At 37.9% G+C, this 17566-nt stretch overlaps 2 protein-coding genes across 3 annotated transcripts in view; one reads left to right on the top strand and one right to left on the bottom strand.

Annotated features, from left to right (window-relative positions):
• Window positions 1-17566, bottom strand: part of sema4ba (sema domain, immunoglobulin domain (Ig), transmembrane domain (TM) and short cytoplasmic domain, (semaphorin) 4Ba) — a 74216-nt gene that overhangs the window by 55864 nt on the left and 786 nt on the right. The window contains exon 1 of one of the 2 annotated variants that reach the window (XM_032524114.1): window positions 17283-17353. The exons of the other annotated variant lie outside the window; for it this stretch is intronic. The gene's annotated coding sequence lies outside the window, so the exon portion shown is untranslated. Of the gene's footprint in view, window positions 1-17282; window positions 17354-17566 lie in introns of those variants that run through there. 2 annotated transcript variants of the gene reach the window in all.
• znf710a (zinc finger protein 710a) overlaps window positions 17334-17566 on the top strand; it is a 30252-nt gene continuing 30019 nt past the window's right edge. Inside the window, exon 1 of the mRNA XM_032524118.1 lies at window positions 17334-17443. The gene's annotated coding sequence lies outside the window, so the exon portion shown is untranslated. The remainder of the gene's footprint in view (window positions 17444-17566) is intronic.

Genomic DNA, 17566 nt, shown 5'->3' with positions numbered 1-17566 from the left:
GAATCAGGCAACATCAAACAGATCATGTCTATGGATTTGGGAAAGAAAATCTTCAAAAAGAAATTTCAACTGATTTTTTTAAAGCCATGTGAATGAGTACCTTTAAACATAAACGTGAATATTTTTACTGGAATGTTGCTTTTTTTAAATATAGCCTAATTTTTTATCGCAAAAGATAGAAATGTCAAAAATTCCCAAAAATAAACACATAGTACCATGCCCTACCATTCTACAATACTATACAGTATACAATCTATATTATATATACACAGTACTCTGAATTAAAACATTAGGTGTTGGTCCCACTTGTAAACAGGAAAATTTAATGTGAAAAATCATCATAACCATTTTAATTACAACCAGAAACTGCTGGAATGTCCATATTTTATATTCATAGGACAAACCCATCTGTAAAATTCTGTTTATAATAGTATTAATTTCCATATTTATTCACTTATGCACTTATGAAACCATTGTATATATCCTGCACTTACTGCTATTGCACTTCTGGTTAGACCCAAACTGCATTTCGTTGCCTTGTACCTGTACATGTGTAATGACAATAAAGTTGAATCTAATCTAATCTAATCTAATCTAAAATGTAATGTGAATCTAAAAGTAGACAAGTAGCAACTGTTTTTTCTATTTATTATATCTGTCGTGGCCTTAAGGAAAATCTATAATATACCATTATTATAAATCATGTTCTTAAGGATTTGACGGGGGCTTCGTTCATGCTTGCCCAATTTCAATTTCTGACTAAACTAGGAGCGAAGGGCAGATGAGTGCATCAAATGAGCATAAACATTTCTTGAGATGAAATAGTCCCACTAGATAGAGCCTTCCCTCCCCTGCACTTAGTGATAGCTGCTTCACAAACTATAACTTCTTCAGTTTTTTGCTTCTGTCTTAGGTAAGCTATTTGCAACGATAATTTTAGGGCTCTACTTAAATGGCAGGTATGTCAGGAAAAGCACAGTCAACTATAAGCACATAGCCTGCCTGTTTATTTGCTGCAAGCGCCTGTTTTCCGCACTTCTAACAAGGGTGTAAATTCAATATTATTTGTCTCTCAATCTGAAGTTCACAGGATCAAGATCACAGGGGGCACACTGCTGATCAACACCTAGGAAGATTCCTATCTGTTCAGTGTCTATTTAAAACGTTACAGTACATTCATCATAATATACATTCACTATGATGATGATGCTGGTATGTGAGCTGCAGAATACTGTACATACGACTCAAAAGCTGAGTTTATCACAAACCTCTGCAGAAAACTAATCTTAGCTGATCAATTGAGGGCATAATTACAATTTTCACAGTAAGTGAAAGTTGCATATGATTAACTATGGCAATACATTCTGTAGTGCAGCATCTCATCTTATACACAGGTTAAAACATTGAATAACTTATTTCTACATAATAACAGTATAGATTTCCACAATAGTTAACAAAATTGTAAATGAAAAATAATGGCCATGTTGCAATGGTCTTTAGCTGTCCTGTCTAACGATTAAGTGATTTGAATCAAACACTCAGGCTTCAGGAGGTATAATAAGTAAAGACAGCCTGATATATTAACAAAGTATAAGCAGCAGAAAGCTGTAGGACTGTGCAGAGGGCTTCAATAGGCCTTAGATTGGCTTCATCATCAGTCTACCCTGAGTCACTACATGAAATATTTAGCATATGATGCATGCCAGCAGTGGTGCAGGCACAAGTGCATACTTCAGTCCCATTAGCTAGCTCAGGTGGGAGTTGCATTTGAGGAGAAATAAGGGTATGTTTCACATAACATAAAACTCTGCTGAGTGGTATGTTTTTGCTGAACAATTTGAGAAGTTAAAATAAAATCTCTTTAAACTACAAGGTATACATTTAGTATTATTCATAATAATAAGTAGTGTAACATGGAATAAGCAATACCAAAATGGAGACAAATTGAAAAGGTGTAGAAATAATTATACCGTGATATTTTTCTATAATTCATTGGCTCAACATTATCTTAGTGTGCAATATAGATTTAATCTCGGTTGAGTTGTTAAGAGTATACCAACAACTCGCAATGCAGAACTGGGCATTTCATTGTCACAATGCATCTCATTATGCCTTGACATGTTTTCATTTGTTATACTATTATCAGCATAGTGTATAGCAATGACAAAATCCTGAAGGAATGATCATATTTGCTTTATTTTGAGGGTTCAAACCTGACCAACCTGGAGACCATAGGGACTAGAGAGATATGAATATAATGCATCATGAGAAAGGAGGATTATTACTGCATGGTGAGGACAGAAGTAAAGGAGTGAAAACAGATTTAGAAAATATGCCCTATTCGGGTATACCATAAAATAGAACAGAGCTATGAAACTATATTACAACACAATAGCTACTCAAGACAAAACGTTTACATTAAATACACATTATTTTGTGAACTTGTCCAACAACTTTACAGATTCCATAAACTTTCATGAAGTTTGACACGGTTTACTTTTTAAAAAGGCAAATACAAACCAACAGTAGTCCTATGTTTACTGAGGTTAAGCTAGACACTAAGTTAAATTATGCAGTGTGTGCAAACTTTAGTCCAGGCCTAATAATACACTGACCAGAGCATACAGGGCACAGCCGATACAGCAGCAGTGGAGGCCCCCACTTCTCTGCCTCGCCCAGAAATCGTCTCAGGTCACTCCTCTCTGCAGGCCTCTAAACTTAGCTAAGCCCAGAAACAGACCAGATCAGAGGATGTCTGTCTGTCGGCCTGCTGCTGGGTCGCGTGGCAATCCCTCAAAGAGTGCAAAGATATGCGACAACTGCTCACATCACACCATGGACAGCATGGAACCCCAACTACAGTTTAAATCCCCACAAGTACGAGCAGCAGCCAAGGCCTCCAGACGGCAGTAAACAACAAAAGAAATACTCTACCAGTGACTTAGAAAGGGTAAAGAATTACATATTTAAATAATTAGAAACATTTGCCAAGGCACAGGAGTCTTTTAGACCTAAATTCAGGTGAGTCAGTGTGGGTGAAGTAAAACTCTTAATTTATCTATACCTGCACATATCCAACTCGGTCTAAATCTAAGCCAATGCTGCTGCATTCTCTATAGTAATTTAACTCTTTAATTTAACTAATTTACCTTTGTGTCAAACATTATAATGCATGTTCCACAGTGTTCCAATATTAAAATGTACTTCTTTGTTGTGGTTTTGAATCTTATCCCCACAGCTATGGGGCTCTCAGTCAACTAACAATTCCCCACTTAACTTGTGTCAACTGAATCATTTTAGTCTTTAATAATGACAATTGCAGTAGACAACAACAACAACAACAGAAGCTCCAATGACACAGGCGTGTCCACTGAAGACAAGTCAAACCATCTGTACAGAGTCACCACCACCTCCTTCATATTACTACCACCTTAACCATGTCAATCCTTTCTCATACCAAGCTCACTCACAGCTTCCAGGCAAGCTTGGATAGCAGGTAAATACTAGGGATGGGACTGTAACACATTTTCCATTAGATGAATAGGCTTTTGCATGCATACTGACTCACCAGTCTGTGAGGATGCAAAAGCATGACATTGATCCGGTCATTCTAAGTAATGAAGAATCATGCAAACAGCTACAGGGAATTTGATGAGTTGGTGTGGGTTGAACAGAGTTGATCACTCTGAAGTAGAGTGGACACATTTTTTGGCACATGATACCAAAGGGCAGACATGTGCACTGGATAAACAATAAGCATCTGGTTGTACCCAGTTTCAGGGTCAATTAGTATGCAGCAACAAATAGTATTGCCATGCAAATGTGATTTCAGGACTCTGGTAGTAAATGTGGTTCAGTAACGGGAGATTTGCAAGCTGATCTTTACTGGTATAAGCTTTAAAAAATATACTCTTATAGTAAATAAATACAGTGTATTGTACATATTTTCTAAATACAGGATCACCACCAAAGACACCACCAAGACCTCCTATGAGTTCTTTATGATCACAATGTATACATGATTTATGAAGTCTTAGTTTTAGAATATCTATTCGCTGAACATTGCAGGATATTGCCAAGGGCATCAACTGTACTGCCATGACGACCGTCAGTGTGTGTACTCAGGCCTAAGACAGTCAAGGAGCCCTAGATTATGAGTTCAGACAGTGAACATGAATCATGCAATTAATTATAGTGACTTAGTCTGTTAAACTAAGACACACCTAAATGGTGGATGGATTAAACAAAAACAAGGTCAGATCTGTTCAGCTATACTAACATAGTTATATTGACTGAGGTCTGACTACAGAAAACAGACTGTACCTTTTTATTTGCATTTATGTAGAGTTTAAGCTGCTAAAAGTACTGCAAAGCTTGACTCTGACTTCTCAGTGGTTTTTAATATAGATGCACTCACTTACAGACAAACAGGCTGTTCACAGTCCTGGAAAAGGTTTGAGAGGTTACAGAGAGGTGAAAAGAAAGCTTATTGACATCCAGTACAACAAAACAGAGATATTTTATTACCAATAACCTTTCCCACTAGGAGAAAACAAATTGATGAGCACTAACAGCTTAGCCATATGTTGAGGTCTGGAGTAATTTAAAGCTTTAGTGCGTAACTTTTTGATATTAATGAACCTCCGTTAATTCAAGCCACTGCCAAATGAGTTGCTACAAAGCTAATTAAGACTATCCGTATTGCTATGTTCAGAAGATTGTGTTGTCCAGCGACTTTTGTCCAAAATAACTTGAAGATAATTACCTCTTCTGAAGAGTCCATCATGTTTTTCAATCCTCCATGTCTTCCTTGGCTACTGGCAACTGCGTGGAGGAGGGGTAGAGGCTGTGTGAAATCGCGGAAGGCTGTGTCACGTGGACGCGCCGGAAGTTATGTTATCATTACTTCATCAATACTACTATCTTTACATAACAGAAACTACGCACTAAAGCTTTAAGAGTAAATTTATAGGAAAAATATCAAAAATCATTGTAAAATTCCACTGTACAGTATACTGTCTAATTACCAATATCAAATTGATATCAATATGCTGATCCAATACAAGATTGTTATTTAAATATAGTAATAGTAAAGAAATGTGAATGTCTGTTGTATTACACTTAAAAATGTATTTATTCTTACACAGTTTGTGTCTGAACTGCACAGGTATGATTAGAATGATATTGATGAGCGCACAACTGGCGTCAATTTGAACTTTACAACTCATTGTATTTAGTTTCTTATACCCTGCATTATCTCAATCTTGTTTCGATGTGCAAATCTCTTAAGAGGCAATCGTCAACAGATCACCCACACTTGGGCTGCAACTAACTAAACTAAAATAACCATTTTTATTATCCATTATTATGTCATGTAAGAGACAGTTCACCCCAAAATCAAAAGTAGATATTTTCCTCTTACCTGCCATGCTAGTTATTAATCCAGAGGTTTTTGTGTGAGTTGCCCAATGTTGGAGATACTGGCTGTATTCTCTCAAATATAATGGAACTAGATGGCACTTGTGGGGCTAAAAAATGCCAAAACATAAGAGGAACTGGGTCATGATTTCTCTAAAGAGACATTGCTGTGGAGTTTTTCAAATGTTTTTTGGGCTGAGCAACACAAGCCAAGTGTCATCTAGCTCCATTATATTCGAGAGAAGGCAGACATCTCTAAGGCAATATCTCCAACACTGGGCAACTCTCACAAAACAATCTAGATTAGGTCTAGACTAAATAGCACTAAAGGTAAGAGAATATATATTTTTGATTTTGGGGTGAACTGTCCCTTCAATACTTTTCATCTATTAAATGTAGGGCTGCAAATAATGATTATTTTCATAGTTGAATGTTTCTCGATTAATCGTTTAGTTGTTTGGTCAATAAAATGTCAGAGAATGGTGAAAAATGTATATTAGTGTTTCCCAAAAGCCCAAGGCGAAGTCCTTAAATGTATTTTTTTTTGTCCACAACTCAAAGATATTCAGAAACTAGAAAATATTCACATTTTAGAACCTGGAATCAAAGAATTTTTTACTTTTGTATTAAAAAAATGACTCAAACAGACTAATCGATTATCTATATAGCCGATTAATTTAAAAGTTGACAACTAATCAATTAATCTTTGCAGATTTAATAAATGTCAGAAAAGAGTGAAAAATACCCAGCAGAATAAAGATAACAGAGCTGGAACCATTGATTATTAGGCATTTTTGCTTAAAAAATGACTTGATTGTTTATCGAAATAGTTGCCTGTTATTTTTCTGTTGATTGTCTACGTCAACTCATACAACAAATGAAGATGCTCTTTTATTTTTTTAATACCTGCAGTAATGTCATCCCAATTAAGTCCTGTCAAGCATGCCGTAGATCTTGGATGAAGGCATGTAAAAATACAAAAGTGACATACTAAGAAAGAATTAGCTCAGTACTGGGAAAGTTTGAAAATGCTTCATCAGATGAATGCCAGTATTTGACACAGAGACAGTGGAGACTCTGAGCTGGTGCATGCTGTGATCTAGCCTGGTCAGTCTAGTTTCTGACCATCTGTCGTTGTGATATCAACACCTCCTGTGTATATTACCTCCAGTGTTTACTAAAATCACTCCATTATGTATCCTTTGAAAAGATATATTTTGACAACACATGACTCAACTAAGGATTACTTCTGATGACTGTCAGGAAGAGCCTGCAAATGTGATTTTAGAGGGTTCCTTTTTAAAGATTTTAGCACCACACACTCATTCAAATCCATACAAGCACACTTATCCCTAGATACATTGGCCAGTTCTCCTTTCTCAGTTAAAATGCCTTACACCCTACAATATAATGTAATCTAAAACACTACACCACAGAGCTGTTTTTAAGTCTTTTGAATCAAGTCCAAGTCAAGACTCAAGTCTTTTAGATGTCAAAAGGCAATGTTCTTCAGGTCTGTCAATGCTAGTATAAAAATTACAGTGCAATGGCCAAAATCCCACCAATTACTTATTTGAGCTATTGAGTCGTTTTGTGTGAGCACAATTGTTGTATGGTTTATAAATTGTTTTTCATCTTAGGGGCAATTGACAAATTTTATGAGAGAAGGAGTAAAATTTAGTTTGGCAAAATTTTTTAAAATACACAATCACTGAAGTTGCACTCAAACTCCCCAAAGCTTAACTGTGCATTAACTGTAGCATGCATAGATCCAGTTGCGTGATCCAATAGGGGGAAATAAAAATCTGTTGCCCTTTTCCCGAAAAAACTGAGACAGTAAACAAACCAAATTCCTTTTTGGATGGGGTTAACTTTGTGCAGAAGAAAAACAGGTGCAAACTCTTTGGGTTTCCCATGTGAAAAATGGAACAATAATAAACCCTTGTGGCCCGGTGTTAGTTGGGGAGACACCATGTTGAGGTTTTTTCCTCAACGCGAAGGGTTGAAGAGGGGTCCGAGTTGACCCGTGGCGGTTTTTGCATTCTTCCCCCCTCTCTCCCCCTTAACCAGCTTTCCTTCATTAAAGTCAAAATACAAAAAAAAAAGCTCCTTATTTTTAATTTTTTCTCAGGATTATCTATGACAGGAAAAAAAAAAAAAAAAAAAAAAGGTCCCCTTTACAGACATAGAAGATACTAAGCTTAAAAGTCTAAAACAGTACAAAGAGAAAATGTTTATGAAATTAAATTTCTATCAATTTAACACAGGGCAAAGCAAATACAGCCCAATTTTAAAAAGGTTTAAAAAAAACCCCAAAAAAAATTTTACTAGGTCCAAATAGGAGACCCACAGGCAGCAAGAATGAAAGAGTAAAAGCCCCCTCCAAAAGGCTTCACTTTAATTTGTGGTATAGCTTTAAAAAAACATTTAACGCCAACCCGAGTCATCTAAAAATTGGGGAAAAAGAAAAACACTGATGGGGTAAAAGGAAACTGAGAACCCAAATGGTTTTTTTGAAAACACAAAACTTAAGTAATTTTGTAACTTTAGATTTTCAGTAGTGGTTTTGGGAAAATATAGTGGGCAATCTTTAAAACAGGGATAAATGGGATTTTTAATTAACTTGGGCAGCATTTCCTTTGAAAAGGGTCAAACTAGGGGGAACACATGTTTAGTAGTTTTCTGTCAAAAAAATAAATTTTAAAATAATAAAAAAACAAGGCAAACATTCTACAAGGGGTTTTCACACAGGGGCAACACTTCGCCCACTATGGATCCGCGGGGTCTTCTATGTAATGTGAGAATCTGAACGTGATTCGCCCGTGGGGTCCCTTCAAATCCGTCGGCCCATTCCCACTCCCCTTCATTTAAAATTTAAAGAGGGGGACAAACCTGGTAACATTTAATCTTACTCTTTTTGGTCCTAAGGAACTTCAGAAAATCAAAAAAAATATATTTCCAAAAAATTAATAACCAAATGTCACCTTGATTTTTAATTTATAGAGTTTTTTTCCAGGACAAAAACCACTGTTTCCTTTAAAAAGACTTTAGATGAAACGCAATGACCCGAAAAGAAAAGGGGGAATTTTTTCTAAGGATCATGTCAAAAAGAAATGATATATGTGAAGAAACTGAATACCTTTTCAAAACCAAGAAATATGCTGCCCCAGCATCAAACATTGCACATTTGGCCCATTGATACCGTTTCCTAAAAGGGGGCCCTTATGGGTTTTTCAGTATCATAAGACGAACAACCCCAAAAAAAAGACAAGGTATTTCCCTTTTTAAACTGGTTTTGGGGTTTTGGGCCAAAAAAAATATTGGAACGGGGAATTAAAAAAAAACTTCTTAATTTGACAACACATGTGGCATTCACAAACAACTGCATAACACACACAAAACCCAAAAACAAAACGGACGCAAATGAAAAAACAATGCAAAAAAAAAAGACACAAACCAAAAAACAAAAGAAACAAAAAAACCCCTTCATCCGATTACACAAGTAATAATAATAACTCAAAAGTAGGGGTTTTTATTTATTATTTTCTGTTCAGGTCAGGTTGATAAAAAACGCTGTAACAGGCGACCATCTGAAAATTTAAAAAATTTCTGAAAATCCACGCCCCCCCCCAAATTTTTTTTACTGCGGCCCTTGTTTTGGCCCAAAAATGATTAATAAAATTTAAGTTTTAAAAATTTTGAAAAGTTTATGAAAGCGTTTTAAGAAAATTTTAATGCTCATACTTTCGAAATATCTCTCCTTAATCAAACCTTTATTTTGATAAACCTTTTTCGTTTTTTTAGATATACAAAATCTTTATATTTTAAAAAGAACAAAAATTTTTGATGCTTCGGCAAACCTTTTAAGCCCCCAGTAGTTTTGATTTATTATTTATTCTCTTCAGGTCATGGTCTGATTAACAAACAGCTGTAACAGTGTGATCCAGTTTGAAATTATCCATATAGCTTCTATACTATCTTAGGAAATAAAAAATCAAGTACTCATGGCCACCCTTGGAGCACAGATTAGTTAGTGTATCAAACAGATAGCATCAGATTTGCACGTGCGCACGCACACACACACACACACACACATAGACAGACACACACACACCCCTATATCAAAGAGCCCTTCTTGAGGCTTTGCATAGCAAACAGGTGCTAGATTAAATCAGAAGGGTGGAGACAAAAGCTCAGTGTCTGTTACTTGGCTTGTCACCACAGAAGTCAAGTCAAAGCCAGGAACGATAAAACCAAGACCCGTGTTTAAAACCAAGGGGAGAAAAAAGACAAATGTGAATGCTAAAGAGAACAAGTAAATCAGATCTAGTGTTGCAAAGGTGATTTTTAGCACTAGATCAATGCATTGTTTGTGTATATACTTAAACTCAGGCAAAGACCATGAACACTAGGGTGCATCAAAAAACACAATTCTTGAATTCTGATATGGCTGGGTGCTAAAAGTGTTCCAATATATGTAGAAACAACACATGCAAAATATTTTTCCAATACATGATGATTTAGGGGTGCCACCACACATCTGTTTTTGTTGGATAAAGTGGTAAACAGTGCTCAATGGTCGCCATGGAGATCTGAGGTAAACAACACTGCAGCTCAAGAAAACTAAGGTGATCTTTCTGTTAAATTGTGTTGGCTATGTATTATTACATATTACTAACATATCTGTAGTTGTGTCTTTGTATACTTAAGTCATATTTATAGGTATTTGGTGTTCATTACATCTAGATAACGTTAGCTAGCAACAGTTTGCTAACCACAGTTAGCTATCTACGTTAGCTAAGCTATTAAGCTTAACATCAACAGTATTCTAGAGTGGACAATGTCATATTCAGAGTATTGATGTCTTATGTTTATTGAGAGTAGCATTGTAGTTGTTACAGTAAATTAACATTTTAAATATAAGTATATTTGCGAGCACAGCTAGCTACTCTGGTAGTGATGTAACGGTAAGTTATGATGAAGTTAGACTATGTAAAGCTAAAATTTGAGGCTTATGCAAGCATGGTTTATCATAATTGAGTCATATTAAGTATGCTAAGATATGGTTTTAACACTATCCTTGAGCTTGTATCCTTTTCATTCTCAGGCACTGCACAACACGGCCCACCCCAGGATCCAGCTCTAGATGCTGCCCTCACCACTGGTCCCTTCCAGACTAGCAGTCGCATCCTGGTTTTTGGTCTGGGCCCCAGCATCACCAGTGAGGATGGCATCATCACCGGTGCCAAAACTGCCAAGTGGTCGCCAGTATCTTACGTTGCATGCTTGCCAAGAAACCTGGTGCAAATGGAGCGTTGTCGCAGTTCGAAGCAGCCAAGGTTGTCCTGGAGCAGGTGCGGCCATTTTACAAGAAAGCCAACATCCCAATGGTGAGCAACAAGCGTTGCGTTGCCACAAGATGGTAGACTTAGTCAATGCTAACAACAAGCTGCGGAAATCTCCCAGGCCAAGCGTCAAGTGAGACTACAGCGAAACAATTGGAGAAAATGTAGTGCAGACTTGATGCCACATTTCCGCTGTGGCCTCCAAATGTGGAAAAGCTAATGATAATCCAGAAGACCTAGCTTTCTTGGCCAGAATGAAGACCGACAGAGTGGCCACATTTGGTGGGTATTGGCAAAAGCTGCAGCTCAAGGTGAAGCGGCGAGAGGAGCGTCAAGCTGCCGCAGCAGCCAGGCTGTTCCTCTGTGAAAAGGAGCTGGAGGAGATGACTGCAATGTCCAGCTTGGTGTCGGAGAGTGTGAAGGAGCCAGAGGAGGAATACTATACAGTCTGTCACCCATCTGAGGGCGAACCATCCCACAAGTGTAAGAAGACTGGAGCAAGTGTCAAAGCGTAAGAAGACTGGAACAAACGTCTTCATTCCACATTATATCCTTAGCCGACAAGTGTCGTGTCACTGGCTACAAGGTTGAAGATGTCACCAAGGCAACAGGCTGCAGTGAATTAGCCACTAGAGAGGGTTTGTTCTTTTAAGTGTGTCAGTATCGCTCCTTGTGTTTAACAATAAAGTCAATAAACTTTATATGTGTGTCGACATCCATCACTGCTGCACAAAAACTCAGGGTAGGCCACGTAGGCCACCTCCATTCATTTTGTCTACAGGACAAATGAATGGAGAATCTTGAAAGTGAATTCTGAGAAATGCCCAAGTTGCCCAAAGGGCAAACATACAACTTTTACTTTGATAACCCTATAGAACATGTTACTGTATAAAAGTTCACTGTACTCAACATTTCCAGGTCAACCTTTGGCAATTAGACTAAAAATGCCCATTTTTCGAAATTTCACAAAAGTTCATGTGTTAGGTGGCACCCTAAATCTCAATGGAATTTCTCAAAACTTTGCAAAAGTCATTTTTATTTAATGGAACAAAATGCAATGCCAGCCAAATTGATATTTTGAAATTAAAATTTCCCATTCAAATTTGATGCACCCTAATGAACACTCAAAGCTTTTATGGAATTAAACCAAGCGGCAATATGATTACCTATGTACTTGGTATGCTTTAAACTTGTTATTACATAATCACAGCTGATAAATTAACCAAAGCATGGCAAATGGCCCTGTCATTCTGAACTGTAATAATAATAATAATAATAATCTCATTTAAAGACCAAAACCAACAATGTGTCAGCCCGTCTCTCAATTTTGTTTTTTTGTTTTTAAATAGGCCACTAATATATTGTCTTGGATGTAGTTCCCCTGTGCCAATTACAGGGGTATCACACTTCTCAGCCTCCCTGGTAAAGTCTACTCCAATGTGATGGAAACGAGGGTTTGGCCGATAGTTGAACCTCAGGTTGAAGAGGAAAAATCCGGATTCCATCCTGGTCGTGGAACAACTGACCAGCTCTTCACTCTTTTAAGGATCCTGGAGGGAGCCTGGGAGTATGCCCAACCGGTCTACATGTGTTTTGTGGATCTGGAGAAGGCGTATGATCAGGTCCCCCGGGAGATACTGTGGGAGGTGCTGCGGGAGGTGCTGTGGGAGGTGCTGTGGGGGTATAGGGTGAGGGGGTCCCTTCTCAGGGCCATCCAATCTCTTTATGACCAAAGCAAGAGCTGTGTCCGGGTTCAGAGCAGTAAGTCAGACTTGTTTTCAGTGAGGGTTGGCCTCCCCCAGGGCTGTGCTTTGTCACCAATTCATCCATCCATCCATCTTCGTCAGCTTGTCCGGTATTGGGTCGCAGGGGAGCAGCTCCGGCAGGGGACACCAAACTTCCCTTTCCGAGCCACATTAACCAGCTCCGACTGGGGAATCCCGAGGCGTTCCCAGGCTAGGTTGGAGATATAATGCCTCCATCTAGTCCTGGGTCTTCCCCAAGGCCTCATCCCAGCTGGACGTGCCTGGAACACCTCCCTAAGGAGGCGCCCAGGAGGCATCCTTACCAGATACCCAAACTACCTCAACTGGCTCCATTTAACGCAAAGGAGCATTGGCTCTACTCCGAGCACCTCACGGATGACTGTGCTTCTCACCGTATCTCTAAGGGAGACGCAAGCCACTCTTTCGGTCATGACCCAGCCTTCATGACCATAAGTGAGGGTAGGAACAAAAACTGACAGGTAGATCGAGAGCTTTGCCTTCTGGCTCAGCTCTCTTTTTGTCACAACAGTGCGATAAATTGAATGTAATACCGCTGCGCCAATTCTCCGACCAATCTCCTGCTCCATTGTCCCCTCACTCGCAAACAAGGCCCCAAAGTATTTAAACTCCTTCTCTTGGGGTAAGGACTCATTCCCTACATGGAGTAGGCACTCCATCGGTTTCCTGCTGAGAACCATGGCCTCAGACTTAGAGGTGCTGATCCTCATCCCAGTTGCTTCACACAAGTGAGCAGTGCTTTGGCTGTAGCTTACTTCCACCCAATATAGTCCCAAATCAATATCTGAATAGGACACAGTCTTAATCTGCATTGGTCTTTGTACTTGTTGGGAATACGCGTTGGGAATTTTTTTTGGCTAATTTTTACTCACAAGATACTAACCGGCAACATAGGATTCCATTCACTATGCTAAGCTAACTAGCGGCGGCGCTGCTGGTGTTGCACTGGACTAAAAAACAATGCATGCACTGAGACAAAAAATGCGTTGGTACACCTATCTACAGCTAGGGGAGACCGTGATAAACCCTATTTCAACAAACAGTGGCATGTTTCTTTAATATTAACTAGATTTATCCAACCATCAGTCCAAAACCCCAAAGATATTCAGATAATTATCTACAATTTAAGGCTTTGTAACAATAGTTTCAATGGTTAGAGTGGATATAACAACAACAACAACAACAACTGGGATTCATATGCCGCCTTTCATGGGGGTTAGGGGTCAAAGAACTTAGTAAAAAGAAATGTTTTGACGTGCTTTTTGAACGTGGGAAAGTATGGGGCAGAGCGAACATGGAGTGGTAGACTGTTCCAGAGTGTGGGAGTATTGACAGAGAAAGCCCTATATGGCCTAACGTACTTTGTTGCAGGTGGGTTCACTAGCCCTATTACCCCAATGTGTGTGTAGTTGAAGAAAGTCCCTGACACTGTGTACATCGTAAATATTGCAATAAGGTTTAAGGCAATAGCTGTTCTGAGAACAAAAGGAGTAAATCAACAACAAAGTCATAGACAGGACAGGTCTGCACCTGTGCAGCTGGGTGCTGCGATCCATGACATCATGCAGAGTAACACAATCCCCAGACAGACCCGTTGTGAGCAATATTAGCCCAAAGGGTCCAAACCAGCAGCAGAATGAAATTGACCTATTTTCTTACAGAAACTCAGTAGCTCTGTAGCTTTTAAATTTCTATTTTTTCTTTGTCCAAATAATACATTTTTCCAAGCAGTAGCACAAAATGTTGATTTTTTTTCCTTGTGTCCAGTGCTTTTTTGTCAAGGTTATTTTCACACTTTTATGCAGAGCTGCATCTTGAGAGCAGCCAGACCAATGAATTTTCTACTTCTATCCTGCGTCATCTGTTCAATTTTCATCCAGCGCGTCTCATGTATACCAACCTTTCCCAAAACCCTCAATATGAAAACACGCAGAGGGTTTTCTATACTCTGAAATTTATGTCAGCTAAGAATATAATTCTTTACCCTCGCTACTAATTATTTAGATGTTTTAAAAAAGGGCAGCCAAAACCCCACTTTACCCTACTTTTTTTTCCACAGTGATTCCGGAACACGAAAAACCTGGGGGTGCACCCAAATCAAACAAAGGGGAAGGGTAAATACGATTACTCTAAACAGGCGATGAGATTCTGAAGGGATAATATTGCGCTTTCCCTTTAAAACTTTCAAAGAAAGTTCCTCTAATGGACTCCACCCCCAAACAACATTCAGGTAACCCACACCATTTGCCTACATCAAAAAATACTTAATGTCACCTTTCCGGGGGACAAAAGGAGTATAACCCAATTTTAAGCTCCGAAAAAAAACAAAACATACCCTTTTTTGTTCAAGTCTATTTATTGAGGGATGTTTTAAAAACTCTGGGTAAAAAAAACAAGGCCCTTTAGTTTGCATTATTGGTTTGCATTACTTAAAAGGTTTTGCTTTTTTGTTTACCCCCCCGGATCATTTTTACAATCTTACTGCCCCCAGCTCAAAGTAATTGCATAAATTTATCCTATAGATGGTTGGGTTCCCCCTAGTGGTCTCTGAACACCCTCTGTCCATCCAAAATTTTTGTTTTGGGATGGCCCAAAAATTTTGCCGTGACGAAATCACGCACAACATGACGAAAAATTGCAGCATGTTGAACCGGGCCACTTTAAAAGCATCAAAAAGAGTTTTTCTTCTCCTGGAAAGGAAAAAAGGGACATAATTTTTATTCTGAGACAAAAGCAAAATGTTTTCCCCCTCAGTATTATTCCCTTAAAAAAAACCAGAAACAAAAAAATTTAAAAAAACAATTAACTGACTTTTTAACCCCTTTTTTTTTTTTTTTTAAAGTTTTTTTTTTTGGGCCCTGTTGGCCTTTAACGACGGACGCAAAAGAAAGAAAAAGGGAACGGGGAAGACATGCGCGGGGGGCCCAGTTGGAGAAAACCCAGGCCCCCGTCCGGGAGAAAACCCGGACAATGGGCTCCTCCATCTGATTACCCGGGGCCCCCACTTTTTTTGGGACTTTTAATCCTTCTTCATAAGGGGTTTTTTGAGTGGAGGGGGATTACAAAAAAATTTAGTTTAAATGCAACCCTTAGTCTAATGTAAATTGGACATTGCTTTTGGAAACTGCATTTTTCATTATTCAAAAAGTAATGCTTTTAAAAACAAACAAGAAAAGGATTTAGTAAATTAAGAACTTTTTTAAATTTTCTCATGACACAAATTCCAAAGGGTGGGATTTAAAGTTCTTTGAAGCTCTTAAATATTACTACAGCCGATCGATTTTGTTTATAGTAATGAGACCCAAATGACTGCACCATTACCTCTTTAATTTCCTTTAAAAAAATAAGGGCCATGCAGGTGAACACCCTGTCTTACACACACGGATAAAAAGTTTAAACTTAAAAGGTGTTGAATCCCAATAAGTATTTTTTAGAACCGGGTTTACCATTTATCCCAAAACCGAAATTATTGGGCAATCTTAACAGCCGATGAAACATTTGTCACTTTCGTAATCATGTTTTTCTTTAAAAATTTATTTTTAAAACTTTTAAAAAACCCCAAAAAGTCAAAATTTGTGGGTCCACTTCTTAATCTGAGTCTTTTTTTTTTTTACACTCATTTCAACTGAATATTCTTTCTTTCCCCTCTGCACTAATTGATTTTAGGGCTACAAGGCGGGCCCATATGAATTTCCCAACAATAGTCGGGGGAAAAAGCTTATACCCCCAGCTGCCTCCTCACTGTCTAAAAAAAAGTTTAGTGATGTTGTAAAATTTAATATTTGAAGTGTTTTTACATTTGTTTAAAATTTCATTAAAACTAATTTTGACAGCATAGCAAACCCCAAATTTAGGGTTAAAAAAAAAAGTCCTTTAGTTTAAAGGGTTTAACTTGAGTGAAAAAACCACTTTCAAATTACAAACCCGTATGATCGCATATTGTTGTCCGCCATTTTTTAAAGGCAACATTCTAACAAGTTAGTTCAGTGTTGAATGGCAAAGTAGCATCCAGGGAAAAGCAGAGGGAGGTCACGTCATTGGGGAAATACTGGTTGATTAATTAAAGTTCAACATACAATAAATACTCCCTTCTGAGAAAATGATCAATGTAAGATCAACATACACTCAGGTTATCGTTGGGTTGACTTTTGGTGTGTTCACATAATGAGATTTGTGATAAATAATCATCAGTATTGTTGATATAATGACTAAGTAGGTAAAGGCGAATAAAAGAACAGCTAGAAAAGTGTTTATTAAAAAGAAAGACATCACTCTATTTCCAATCCAATATATTTGCTGATATCACAAAGTCTGCCACAATACAGTTTTTAATTTGATTAAATTCAGGGGGCTGTGATCGAAATGAGAAGATATTCCATTTAAAACAACTATTTACATTTCTATCAACAAAAAGCAACTAAATAATGATTTGGCAATTATTACTGAACTCTTCTAGACATTTGAATGTCTTCTTTTTTTATTATAAAATAGTAGGAATTTTAAAATAAAAGTGAATGTTAAAGACATTATTTATCAAGGTTTCCCCTTTGCATCAATGATAACCATTAATCATTTTATTCAATATATCAATCAGGATTAATGTATCGTTACACCCCTCGTACTACAACAAACCTACGACAAACTGACTTTCTTCTTGGAATTATCTTTTTTTTTTATTGACAAACATGTGTAATTCATGGCTTAATTTAAACGGTATTAAAAATGGTGGTACTACCTGAGGCCTGAAAAGATGCGATTCTCGCGATATCACGTGATCATGCGTGACTCCAGCTGCCAAGGAAAGACGTCTCCCCCTTCAGTAGTTCTGAAGACTGTGCAGATATATTCAACACTTGTGACAACACGTGACTGCATGATATTGGAACTCTTCTAACTGTAAGTGATGCCATGAATTGGACTGCTTGTTGATTAGCCTTGCTGGACTTTGCAGACTTCCTGGGATATGACTAGTTTATGTATTTTTTGTGTGTGTATGTGTACTTGTATGCGTTGTTTTAA

Source organism: Etheostoma spectabile, chromosome 8 (assembly GCF_008692095.1).
Source record: "Etheostoma spectabile isolate EspeVRDwgs_2016 chromosome 8, UIUC_Espe_1.0, whole genome shotgun sequence".
In the NCBI taxonomy this organism is placed as follows: domain Eukaryota; kingdom Metazoa; phylum Chordata; class Actinopteri; order Perciformes; family Percidae; genus Etheostoma; species Etheostoma spectabile.
This window is presented reverse-complemented; position numbering and strand designations above follow the sequence as displayed.